The 13,633-nt window shown below is 37.9% G+C and overlaps 1 protein-coding gene across 3 annotated transcripts in view; it reads right to left on the bottom strand.

The window, feature by feature from the left end:
* The window catches only part of DNM3 (dynamin 3), a 574,343-nt gene that overhangs the window by 345,424 nt on the left and 215,286 nt on the right, over positions 1–13,633 (bottom strand). The gene's annotated exons all lie outside the window — the stretch shown is intronic.

The raw sequence follows: 13,633 nt of genomic DNA, 5'->3' as shown, positions 1-13,633 counted from the left end.
CCTGGATACCATCTAGCACTGTGCTCCTGCCGAGTTGGCACTTAATAAAATTCAAAGATGAAGAAGTCAGAAAACAGGACAAAGAAAAGGATAAAGACTAACATTTTATATAGTGCCTACCATGCGCCAGGAGCTAAGGACTTCATGAATTACCTCCTTCAATATTCACAGCAATCAGAAAAGACAGATATAATTATTAACCTCATTTATTTATTTTATTTTATTTTATTTTATTTTATTTTATTTTTTTCCAAGACAGAGTTTCGCTCTTGTCACCCAGGCTAGAGTGCAGCTCACTGCAACCTCCACCTCCTGTCTCAAGCAATTCTCCTGTCTCAGCCTTCTGAGTAGCTGGGATTACAGGCACATGCCACCAAGCTCAGCTAATTTTTGTATTTTTAGTAAAGACGGGTTTCACCATGTTGGTCAGGCTGGTCTCTAACTTCTGACCTCAGGTGATCCACCTGCCTTGGCCTCCTAAAGTGCTGGGATTACAGGCGTGAACCACCATGCCCGGCCAATCCCATTTAATAGAGGATAAAAGTGAAGCACAGAGAGGTTAAGTAACTCATGCCCATGACTAAATAGCTCAAAAATGGTGGATTCAGGATTCCAACCTAAGTCCTAGGACTCCAGAGCCCATGGTCTTGTCCATTACTCTTCAAGGATGATTCATCCCATGAAGCACAGAGAGACTCCTTTAACTTTTTAAATTCTCCCCATAGAAAACAGATGTGTATATGTACATTTTTTCGCAAAACTATGGAAATTGTGTATGTTAATCACTTAACCCCATCTAAGTTATGCAGGTAATTGTTCAAAAAATAGTTTGTAAAAGTGAATAGATTAATTACAGTTGTTTTCAATATAAGGAAGAAAGAGAACAGGATGCTATGAAAATGTTTCAGGAACCCTAATCCAGAAGGAAGACTTAGACAGGCAAAGGTGTGTGAGAATGGCCATGGAGAAGATGAAGTTTGCCAGGAACAGGAACATGTGTGAAGGCGAGGTAGAAGTGCAGGCAATTAGCGGTGATAAAAGTAAAAGAAAGTCAGTGCAGAAATTGAGGATTATGATCCTGAGACAAAGCTAGAAAAGTAGAGAGGGGCCACATCAAGCAGATCCTTGCAATTCTGTTAGGTATTTAGGCTACTGAAGCAATTCAGATGGAATGGAAATAATGGTGGCTTCTACTGGGATGACAGCCATGGAAATGGAGAACAGTGGGCACATTCATGACATGCCAGGCAAAATATTAATTCCAATTTTTAAAGTACTTGCAAATTAAAGGAGATTAATAGATAGCTCAATAAAATAGGCAAAGAATATGATTCGATTCATAAAAAAGTAAGAGTCAATAAGCAGAAGGAAAAACAAACTGTAAAGTGATCTAATGCAAAGAAAAGCAATAACTATCATGTTGGCAAATTGCTATGATTTTTTTATAAGACTTACTACAGGTGAAGGTATACTGAGATTAGCACAATTTAAACTTGTTGAGGGGTATCAACAAGAGAAATCTTTCTGGAAAGCAATTTAGCATTACATATCAAAAGTCTTGCGCGCGTGCACACACACACACAGACGGAGAAAGAGACAGAGATCTCAACCTAATAACCTCAGAGAATTCTGAACTACAATGATAAGGCCATTCATCACAGCATTAGTTGGAAAAGCAACAATAAGATAAACAAATAAAACTATAAACTACCTAGTATCCGATGACGTTAAATAAATGAAGGTAGATCCACTTATGTGATGTAATGTAACCATTTTGAATCACATTTTTAATAATAGCTAATGACATGGTAAGGTATTTACAACACTAAGCAAAGAAAAGTAGGCTACTAAATATATAATGTGATTATGCACAAGCATAGTGTTTTGGTTTGGATATTTCTTCCCTCCAAATTCATGCTAAAAAATTCAATCCCCAATGTGGCTACATTGACCAGTCGGGCTTTTAAGAGGTGATTGGGTCATGAAGGCTCTGCCATCATGAGTGGATTAATCCATTCATGGATTAATGGATTAATAGGTTATCATGGGAGTGGGACTGGTAGCTTTATAAGATGAGGACTAGCAACCTGAGCTAGCATGCTACCACACTCAGTGCCCTTACAATATGATTGATACCCTGTACCACCTTGGGACTCTGCACAGAGTCCCCACCAGCAAGAAGGCCCTTACCAGAGGCAGACCCTCAACGCTGGACACCTCAGCTTCCATAACTGTAAGAAATAAATTCCGTTTCTCTATAAATTCCTTTTCTGTATAAAGAAATAAATCCCTTTTCTGCATACCCAGTTTCAGGTATTCTGTTACAAACAACAGAAAATGAACTAAGACACTTCCATACACACATGCACACACACACAGAGTCACACACCACCATATACCCTTGATATTTTTCAAGGATATAGCCCAATCTTACAAATACCAACATTCTTGAGTAATATGGTAGCATATAATATTTCTCTAAACTTGTAAGGACTTGGATCAAGGCCTCCCTGAAATGTGGCTTCTGTATGGTCACCTGGGGTCACTGTGCACATTACCTTTATAGCATGCACAACATATATTAGTGTCTTAGCAAGATAACAAACTACAGTACTTCATGGAACCATCATAATCACAAGATCTCATATATGTTAAATCTTCCATCGCTGCAAGTCTGCTCTCTCTGCATAGAAAAAGATTTGCACAATACTAAAAAGTGTTAATAGCAATAATTATTTGAATAATGCATAATTTTATTTATCTACATTTTCCAAATATTTCTACAGTGGATATAGATTATGTTCATAACATCATAAAAGCATAGAAACCTGACTGCTTTGGTTACCTCAAAAATCATCACCAGTGTCTCTATGAGGTCCTCAATCTCTCATCCCCTTACTGGCTCTTATCTGAATCCTGAGATGTATGCTCACCTGGGGGCTTATTTCATGAATTATTGCAAGATACAAATGGAGCTCATACTTCTCATTTTGGAAACATTCTCCAGAAAAAGCTCTATTATACCAGAACCCCTCTTGACTCTCTGAAAGTCCTGCAAGTTATTTTTTGTGAGGCTTATAAAAGCCTTCAGAGTGGAAGAGATGGCTGATCAATTCCAGTCCTTCTTGACTAGTGCAAACCTGAGTGATGTATCTGACACCAACCATTAGCTTGCCCTAGGCCACCACGACAATCAATTCCCCTGCACTCAGACAGCCTCCCAAGCTATTCAATGACAGCCACACTATTATAGAATCACTTTGCCTCAGAGAAGTAACTACGCAAGCAATTGAGGTCTACCAAGGAAGACTGGGATGCCTTTAACAACATTTAGAAAACAGATTACAGCAGAAAGTTATTTTTAAAACCATCAAATAGTGGCAATATAAATATTTATTCAGAAACGAAACACTTGATAGCTGAAGGACCCCAGGCCAGTACATGGCCATCATTAAGTCAGGGAAAGGCCAAAATGACAAGAATATCCCATGAAGTAGAGACATCTAAGAACGCCTCCAATCTACTGGCCTTGGCAGGAGGATTGATCTGTGTGCATGCGTGTATCTCCTGATCTTTCCAAGCTTACTGCCCATGGGCTCAATTCTACCAGAAAAGGAATCTGTAAGAGCCGCATTTTGTACCTACAATTGAGACAAGTGGAAGTCAATAAGCCTAAATTCTAAGCAGAACAAAAGAAAAAGAGAACACACTAAAAGAACTACCATTATGGAGACAAAGGAGGAAAAACCTTGAAGAGACACTAAGCAATGTAAGATTTAGGCATCACTGAATGGCATTAACGAAACAACTGGTTTGGTTACTAGGTGGTTGATATTGAACTGATTGTGGGAGTATAAGAGTCAAAATCTTGGTTTTAACTGCTGGCTTTCAAATATAAAATATATAAATATATATAAATAGTCCCAATTCTTCTTATATATAAATAGTCCCAAATATATAAATAGTCCCAATTCTTAAGATACATACATAGAGAGGTTTAAAAAAAAAAAGTCCTACTGACGTTTAAAATGATTTCTGATTAGGCTTTCTACCACTCATTTCATTATCTCATTTAATCTTATAATGAGATTATTTCATGATCTCATTCAAACTGTGCCCTGCTCAGTTTGCATCTCCCTTTACTTAGCTTTAAAACATACTTAACTTTGATTGCTCAATTCAATCCCTCACCTCTCTTCTATGTCTCTTATTTAATGTGTAATCACCATTTCTTCAATCATTTATACCATTACAATTGTCAATCATTTTTGCACTTTTTTAATTTGAATGTCAAATTAAAAGCCTACAGTTGTAAGAATACGGGAGTTATTATTTGTCAAAGTAATCAGAATATTAACTATGTATGCCCAAATAATATTGATGTGGAAGATGTCATCTTTAGGCCTTTATTCCTCTAATTATTAATTAAATAACCTATAAATTGGTTTATAGAGAGTCAAGGGATTAAGGATTTGCTATTCGCTATAATAACTACATTCCTAAATTTATGTCACATCAGTCATTCATTGTGCAACTGCTACAGTCCAGCTCCATGCTCAGTTTATGTCATAACACCTGATATTAGAAACCACATAGTCTTGAGTGGCAGGTTGCCTGTACAGATAAATAGTCATATAAGAGAAATATTTTTAAAAACCAAGGGGAAATATGAAGAAATAAATACATAAACCAGGTATGAGAGGTCCTCTGAGGATTTGATGCTTACATTATAATAGTGAAACTTGTAGTCAAAGCTATACATTTATTATACAGCAAATTAGTTCTAAATAGCTTATTATTCAACTTGCATTGAATATCCTTTTTTTTTTTTTCTAAGACAGAGTCTCACTCTGTTGCCCAGGCTGGAGTGCAGTGACACATCTTGGCTCACTGCAACCTCCACCTCCTGGGTTCAAGCAATGCTCCTTTCTCAGCCTCCCGAATAGTTGGAACTATAGGCACCTACCACCACGTCTGGCCTGCATTGAGTATTCTTAAATAATAAAGAAGATTCAATGGAGAAACAACACAATATACATGACTTTAGGAATGAAAACCTTCAACATTTAATTCAAGGCAAATATTTTAATTATATATGTTCTGAGAGAAAGCAGGAAAACATGTTTTAATAAGGTCCAATGTTATAAGTGTTATTTAGGGTAGTGATTAATTATTTTGGTGGAACCTCAATATAAAAATTTAATTTCAGTATGGATCACATTTTCCTAGAGGAAAAAAAAAAAAAAACACTTGGAAGACATTTCTATCCAACAAAACAAAAATTATACACTTCCAAAATGTATTAACAGTTTATCAGATCATAAGATCTATGCTATGCTAGTACATTTTTCTTGAAATGGTCAAGAGACCAGGCAAGATTTCTGTATCTTCAAGAGGAACAAGTTTGATGCCTCCAGCAAAAACTGGAGTTATTAGGTAACCATCTGTTCATAATTCCATACCAAACCTCACTAAGAAAATAAAATCAGAACAAAATTTCTTCTATACTTATCACTTGACTTGATTGGTTTGGCTGACCTAAAGATAAGGGTTTTTATGAAAAAGCTATAAACCTTTAAATGTTGGGTGCTTGCTACAAGCCAAATAGAAATAATGAATTTTAGCACTCATAAAAGCATTCAATTTTTTAATTTCATTTTCTGTGAATTAACCACCCACCCAACACAACAAAATCCCTAGCCATCCTTTGTTTTTGTATAGCATAGTGTTGGATTTATTCAGGATATGAGAAGACACTCATCTGTGCACAACACATTTGCTATGAAAAAAAATTTTTTAAACAGATGTATTTGTAGAAAAATTTACAAAGGTGATTGAAGATGAGAAGCAATTCTAATATAAAGAGATCAAGAAATAGTGACTGTTTTCTAAGTTGCACAGGGGTTAATGGGAAAGTTCCTTATGGGGTGTTCTACATTGGCATATGAGTGGCATATGAGAAGTCAAGGAAGGTCAAAGTGAAGTTGGCAGGAAGGGGAAAGGAGTGCCAGATCCCAACTAGGCAGACTGGGACCAAGTGGGCTAGTGTTAGGCCTCCTTCTCCAGGTGGGCAAATACTTAATCTAGAAACCTCAAATATTTTCCACAAAGAGCAGAAGTGGTGAGGTATAAGATGGAAAAACTTTTAAACAGAGAAATGAAGAGAACTCTAGTGTTATTTATGAAATGCTAAGGAATAAAAACAAAAAAGTCCTCACCTAAGAAACAAGGAGAGTAGAAAAACAAAAACAAAATAAAAAGTCCAACCTTGAGTGAATAAAACTGGGTGCCGCAGAGTAGTCAAAAGAGCTTATTACTTAAGTAATTCAGAAAACATCCAAAAAGGAAGTCAGGGTGGGTTGACATGGCGGCAAAACAACACCTGAAGATCATAATCAGATTTTCATCTCTCTCTTCCCAAGTTTATCTCTGGTAGACACATTAATGAGCAGTTAAAATGGAAAAAAAGAAAAAAAAACTTCAAAACAGAAAGTGGGAGAAAAATCAGGGACCATGGTAAATTATAAATTAAGAACCAATTATAAAGATTACAAATCCTTTAATGAGTTTTAAGATTAAAAGATGAGATTCTATCACATTAAAACTGAGTCCCAGGACTGAATTTCCTATAATACCCAACAAAAGTTTCAGACTTTAATAACCTGTCTGATTTGAAGCCTGGGCACCAAAGCCTATTACATTAGACATGTATTATATGCAAAGCACAGCACAGAGTTTGACTGGATGGCAACCATTAGGAGGTGAAATGCAAGTATTTTCATACAGCATAAAAACTACAGCACATCTATATAAACCTAAAAGAAAGTCCTAAATAGTATGATGCTTTGAAGCCATTTTCCTTCATCCTACTTCAGACAAACTGACCGTCACCTACTGAATCAATGAGATATAATTCATTTTTTAATTATTCATTCAATAATTATTGTTGAAAACCAGGGTGTTTTAGGGGTGACACAGCAATGAGCTTAATAAGCCAAGTTCTTATTCTCATGGAACTTGTATTCTCAAGGCCCCTTAATTATCTTACCACAACAACAACAACAACAGATATAAATAATATAATTAATATATTAATAGTAATATATACTGCAAAGAAAAATAAAGTTTGGTAAGTAGATGAACAATGGTGTGTGTGTGTGTGTGTGTGTGTGTGTGTGTGTGTGTGTGTTTGGGGGAGGGCTATGCAACTGTAAACAGAAAAGTCAGAGAAAGACTCTGCTTTATGGGGCATCTGAATAGCAGAGACCTGAAGGAAGCAATGGTTTTATCTTGGGGCAGATCATTTCCCACATTAAGAATGAGAAGTGCAAAGGCTCTACAGTCATGTTTCCTTGGCCTGCTAAATAAACAAGGAATCCAGTGCAGCTGGAGAGGACCGAGAGGAGGAGAGAAAGAGGAGGAGATGAGTTTAGATATGAAAAGCTGGGGGCAAGACTGTGTAGGGCCTTGGAAGCCATGGTAAGGACTTGGATTCACTTGTTTAGTTATGTGTATTCAGAGCTAGATATTTACCTAATAAGCCACAAGATTAAGCATTTCTTCTAACAGCACTTCTTAATGGAAAATCTTTCCCTTTCTTTCCTTTTTTTTTTTTTCTTTTTTGGAAATGAAGTCTCACTGTTGTCGCCTGGGCTGGAGTGCAATGGTGCGATCTCGACTCACTGCAACCTCTGCCTCCTGGGTTCCAGCAATTATCCTGCCTCAGCCTCCTGAGTAGCTGAGACTATAGGCACCCCTACCACGCTCAGCTAATTTTGTATTTTAGTAGAGATGGGGTTTTACCACGTTGGCCAGGCTTGTCTCAAACTCCTGACCTCAGGTGATCCACCTGCCTCGGCCTCTCAAAGTGCTGAGATTACAGGCGTGAGCCACCACTCCTGGTCCTTTCCCTGTATTTCTAATAACTGCCTAAGGTATATTTTTTTTTCTCCCCTTGCAAAACTTTTTTTTTTCTAAACAGGAAAAAAATCAATTAATTAGTATGATAATGATCCAAGAATGTGGTTTCCCAAGAGGCCAGTAAATGGCACAGTTGCTAAACTGTGGTTAAAAAAAACCAAGATGTTCCTCTCGGTGCTTCCTGAAAAGACCTTCAGCGTCCTGTGATGATGCACTGGAGAAGAGGAGGTAAGGAAAAGCAGCTGAAAAGAGATGCCCACCAAAATAACTTCAAAGTTGAGATGTCCCTGGCATGAAGCCAAATAGCTCATAAAGCTCTAATGTTCCTGTCTTATCCTCCAGTGCCCCAGAAACAACAGTGAGAAAATATCGGGGAAGAAATGCATTCCCCCAGGTTAGGAGTCTAGCTTTGTGTTTTGCTGTTTGAACACACATAAATCCCATATGTTCTTCACTGATGTTTATTTAATGCAGCTGAAGAAAAAAAATTTAAGGTTTTTACACATGAGGCATCACATGAGGTGTTGTAAATGAAAACTGTATTTTATGTTTATATATGTATATATGCTATAACAGAAATATATATATATATATAATTACAATATAGCTGGAATTACTTATTTTCACATTGCCTGGGGCAGTCTTTGTTTTCTCCTATTACTCCAGTGAAAGTATTCATAGCACCCCCTTTAAGTCTCAAAAATGTCCTGTACTGAACAATAAATTACATAGTCACCTTATCTATGGCTCATGTTCAAAAGGAGGCAATAAAGTCCCAGCAGACTCAACTCTAATTAGGATTATTTTGCTTTGCAAAATATTTTAATTAGACCAGTTTTTAAATAAAAGATATTGAAAGTATACCTAATAAGGCCAAAAATGAAAAACATCAAAATGCAGCACAAGGAAAAGGATAAATATTTGAAAGAAAATTTGCCTAAATTTTGTCATCTTAAAATTAATGGCTAAAATACTCTTTTAAAACCAAGTATATATATTTTTGACCACTGGATAACTTTAGAACATCTAAATTGTTAGTAAATATTTATAAAATGCCTATATGTGGAGTTGGTCACTGTGTTACAGGCTAGTTAGATAAGATAAAAAACACAGTGCCTTTTACTCAAAGGAGCTTATAATCAACAAGAGGAGATATATAAACAAATAAATACAAACAAATCGCAAGGCAGTATCATAAATGCTATGATACAAATACACATAGGGTATCAACAGAAGCACTAAAAAGGGAGTTGGGAGAGAGACCAGGAAGGGACTCATAGAGGCCCTTTGGGAAGATTTTAAGGAAAACAGAATGATTGAGCTGGCTCCCTAAAAATGAGAGGGGATGGCAGGTAAACACAGGAGGGAAAGTGAGACATTCCAGACAAAAGGAATCACATCAAATGTGATTTGCCATCAAATGGCAAAGGCATGAAAAATCTTTGAGGATAGTGCAAATCATCTAGAATGGCTGAAGCAAGCGGTGGGACCAAAGATATAGCGGGCGGGTGCGGTGGCTCAAGCCCCTGTAATCCCAGCACTTTGGGAGGCCAGACTGGCGGATCATGAGGTCAGGAGATCGAGACCCATCCCTGGCTAAACATGGTGAAAACCCCGTCTCTACTAAAAAATACCAAAAAACTAGCCGCGCGAGGTGGTGGGCCGCCTGTAGTACCTCAGCTAGTCGGGAGGCTGAGGCGGAGAATGGCGTGAACCCGGGGAGGCGGAGCTTGCAGTGAGCTTGAGAATCCGGCCACCTGCACTCCAGCCCTGGGTGACAGAGCAAGACTCTGTCTCAAAAAAAAAAAAAAAAAAAGATATAGCTGGAGAAATATTCAGAGATCAGACAGGGAAGCTAAATACAACCCTAAATGATCTGAACTTTATTCTCAAGGCTCTGAGGAGTCGTTGAATAATTTTGAGGATATGGACAAAAGGTATATCTGTATTTTAGAAAAATCACTTTGCAAGCAATGGCAAAGATGAATTTGAGGGTGACCAGGCTAGAAGTAGATCAGTTAGGGGGCCACTGGAGTAATTCAGGCTTAAAAGTAATGCTCAGCGCTTTAAGTAAGAAAAGAGAATAGTTGCAGTCATCTGTAGACAGTTCCCTTAAAGAGGCTTGAGCTAGAAGTACAGATTTGGGAATCAGCAATATTTTAAGTAGTAGTTGAACTATCACAGACATGATCTGTCAAGGAGAAAATATAGTAAGAAGAGAATAAAACCAGGAGTAACCTCTGTGGGATCCCAGTGTTTAGAGGCAAGCAAAAATGGACGAATGCTCAAAGGAGGTGGAGAAGGAATAAAGAGAAAGAGGGAAGAGAGCGCATGAGAGAGAAGTGCCAGCTTTATAAAGAGAGTGGAATATGGTCTCAGGAATAAGAGCGTCCATTAGGCTTGGCAATCAGGATTCTCTCTGACCTTTGCAATAATTAACTCTATAGAATAGTGGGGCAGAAGTCAAATTTCAATTGAGGAATTAACTGCAGATGAGACAGCAAAGATGCAAAGCATAAATTACTTTTTTCCCAAGAAGGTTGACCATGAGAGGAGAAAAGTAGGGCAGCAGACGAGTCTTTGTCACTGTTTCTTTTTAAATTTGGACAGACATAGATATATTTATAAGCTGATTTTTTTAAATGTGATGGTGAAGATGATGATTCAGGACATAAAAGGCTAAAAAGAGTACATCCTCAAAGGAGGTGAGAGTACAGATAGGAAACCATCCCCTACCCCCTTGGTCAGGAATAGTATCTCAACAGAGAGGATAAGAAGGGGGTGTGGCTGTGAATACAGGTAAGTTTGAGGGATAGAAGACAAGAATCAATGTTTCATAGTGCCCATTTATGGCCCCTATTTTCTCAGCGAAATCTTCATTGAAAGTGAGGATAAAAGTGATGAGTCAGGTGGCTTGAAGAGAGTGCTAAAAGTTTAACATCATTATCATGGAGAACACAGGAGGTTGCTAATTACTAAGATACTGAAGCACTGCTGGACGGCAGTTGAAATTGGACTAAGAAGAAGATCATGAATATATTGTGGCACCAGTTCACACAAATAGACAAATATCTCCAAGCTCTTCAGAAGCCTGTGGGGAAAGGAAAATAAAGACAAACGGTAAATTTTAGCAGTCCTGGAGTTTCAACAGGTGGCCAAGTTAATCCAAGTGGAACTGAAGTAATAGATAAGAAAACTAATGATGGATGTACATCTGCTCACCCATACACCTTATGGGCTCTAAGGTTTAATGCTGGAAGGGGAAATAACAGGAGGCTCCCACTTTAGCAGCAAGGCCCAGACACATTTTCCAACCTAGACATGTCAGCAGTGAAGTGGACACTACATTTCAAACCTTCAAAATAGAGCTTTTCCATTAATTTCCCAATTGGCTTAAAATCTAAAGAGGATGAAGGGGGTGATCAGCATTCTGCAGGCCCTTTAAGGTTTATAATTTCCTAGTAAAACATTTTTTGATGACAATAAGAGCCAGAAGTCATGAAACTATGATGCTAGCTCAGACTGAATGGAGAGCAAAGATTTCAAGGAAAAGTTGCTTTTAGGCATTGGACATGATATCTGCATGGACATTGAATATTTCCAAGTTGAAGGTGAACTGGGGATGGAGAGGAAAAATGTAAGCCAGGTTCTAAAGATCCTGATGAATGCAAGGGAGTGACCTGGAACTTGGTGGTGACAGTGAATATAAGGAACAGGTACAGCTGGCACCACCTGGGCCTTAATGGAAGGCTATGAGAAAGTGAAGGAATAATCTTTGGAAGCCACAAAAGGAGAAGTGGGCAAATGTCATACCCAATAAAGGCCCTCAGATTTTTCCAGTTTGGGCTAGAATAAATATCCTTCACTGAAGAAAGCTAAAGGGTAAACAGTAACCTCAGGGGGAAAGCTAGATTTTATGTTTATCTAAGGCAAACTATAAAATGTTTTGAGAAGATAGTAAAAATATATAGAAGACCAATCCAAGGAGCATAATGGAAAGGGTGGAGAGCAAGAATAGAAGCCAAAATGTGTCTGGGAACAAGCTGTCTCATCCCATGCCATCAGAACTGACTGTTGGCTTTCCAGTAGGTTGGATAAAATGGGAAAAGATAAAAAAAAAAAAAAAAAAAAAAAAAAAAGATTCATGCATACCATAAACACTTTATATAACTTAAAACATAAATGTCCACACATGTGCCAATCTTTTGATGTAAGGCCAAGGTCTGTTCTCTGCATATGGATCTGCTGATTGGAGTTATGCATCTTCTGTCTTACATAAACCACATCCTTCATCTATGATTTCCAGTTTTGCTTTCTTTACAGTGGAGGGAGAACCTGAAGATACTTGTGAAATAATTTGAATGCCAAACCTATCCAGATTTTATAATCCCCTCCTCACACACACACACATTCTTTTGCCATTATCCTGCCTACACCCAGTCAATAGCAAAGCTTTTGCAGCTAACATTTATCAAGTCTTCTCACAGCATTCAGTTTAGTTTTCATAGAAACAAAACTCAAAGTCTTTTTTGCATTGGATCAGTTTAATTACTCTGTTTATTCAAAGTATATTATTCAAATAAGTGCGACTGGCTAAATGGGTTTGGGAACAAACGCAGCACAAGTGTCCCTTGTAAAGAAGAGAGGTTAATTGGTAGGAGTAAGAGACATGGACAACCTAAAGAGAAGCCTCTGGCTAAACACATCTGTGTGCTGAGAGTGGCAATCCTTAGGGTTAGCAGGAAACTCAGTATCAGTTAATCTTGAAAGTCAGCAAAGAGATCAATTAAGAGAGCTTTAAATGTACAAGGGACACGATAGGTTGCATTTTGAAGAGTAGGTGAGGGTAGCAGGGATGAGAACTGTTAGCAACTGACTTCAGCTTTCCAAGAGGTGAGCCGGTAGAAAGATTGATTTTTTTCAACTCCATGTGCATTCTTCTTTCTGTCGCTCAGTCCCTTAACTCCTGTGGCTCTTCTTGTTTTGGAGAAGAAAACCAGGAGTTTAGGAAATGAGGTGGAAGAGCAGTAGGAGCTCTAGAAAAGGGGTCTAAAACTCCCAGTCACCTCTGGGTCCCAAACTAGTTCTATTTACTGCTTTTCTTTCAGCCTTCACATCTAGGAATTCGGCCCACTTGCCTCTTCTCCTATGTACATCTGTTCTTTACCTGAGCCCTTCTGTCAGGTAAATGGGAACTAATATTCATATTCATTCTAATTCTCTGTCCCTCTCATTCTCTCTCTTTCTTCCCACTGGTTTTCAGAAAGGTAACGCCTCGTAACCATCTATAAAGGGAAGGATAACAAAACTAACAAAACAGAATTATCCATAGATTGGAGAAATATTAAAAGCATGAGTGTTAACTGTCAGGGGCTAGACCTACCCTACTGTAAACACCATCACTAATTCTCTTTTGTGTTTTCAATACAAGATATTCCTTTCATGAACTGAGAAATTCAGCACATGTTCTCCATATTCCTCAGTGAGGAGTCCTCCTACTTGGGAAGTCTTACCCCAGGACTCTACAGCATAGATTTAATAGATATTCAGGGTAGAGAATATCTATTAATATTTATGTTATTTATTAATATCTATTTATAAATATATATTAATATTTATGCAGGCTGCAGGCTTTGGCACTGGATCCTCCCCACTCCTAGGCCCTCTTCCCTCCCCTCCTCACCACTTCTTAATTAGTTAACTTCTCTTCCTG

The sequence above is a fragment of the Rhinopithecus bieti genome, unplaced genomic scaffold (assembly GCF_001698545.2).
Source record: "Rhinopithecus bieti isolate Rb0 unplaced genomic scaffold, ASM169854v2 scaffold_1853, whole genome shotgun sequence".
Lineage (NCBI taxonomy): Eukaryota > Metazoa > Chordata > Mammalia > Primates > Cercopithecidae > Rhinopithecus > Rhinopithecus bieti.
The sequence above is the reverse complement of the archived record's forward strand: the minus strand, read 5'-3'. Positions and strand labels throughout refer to the sequence as shown.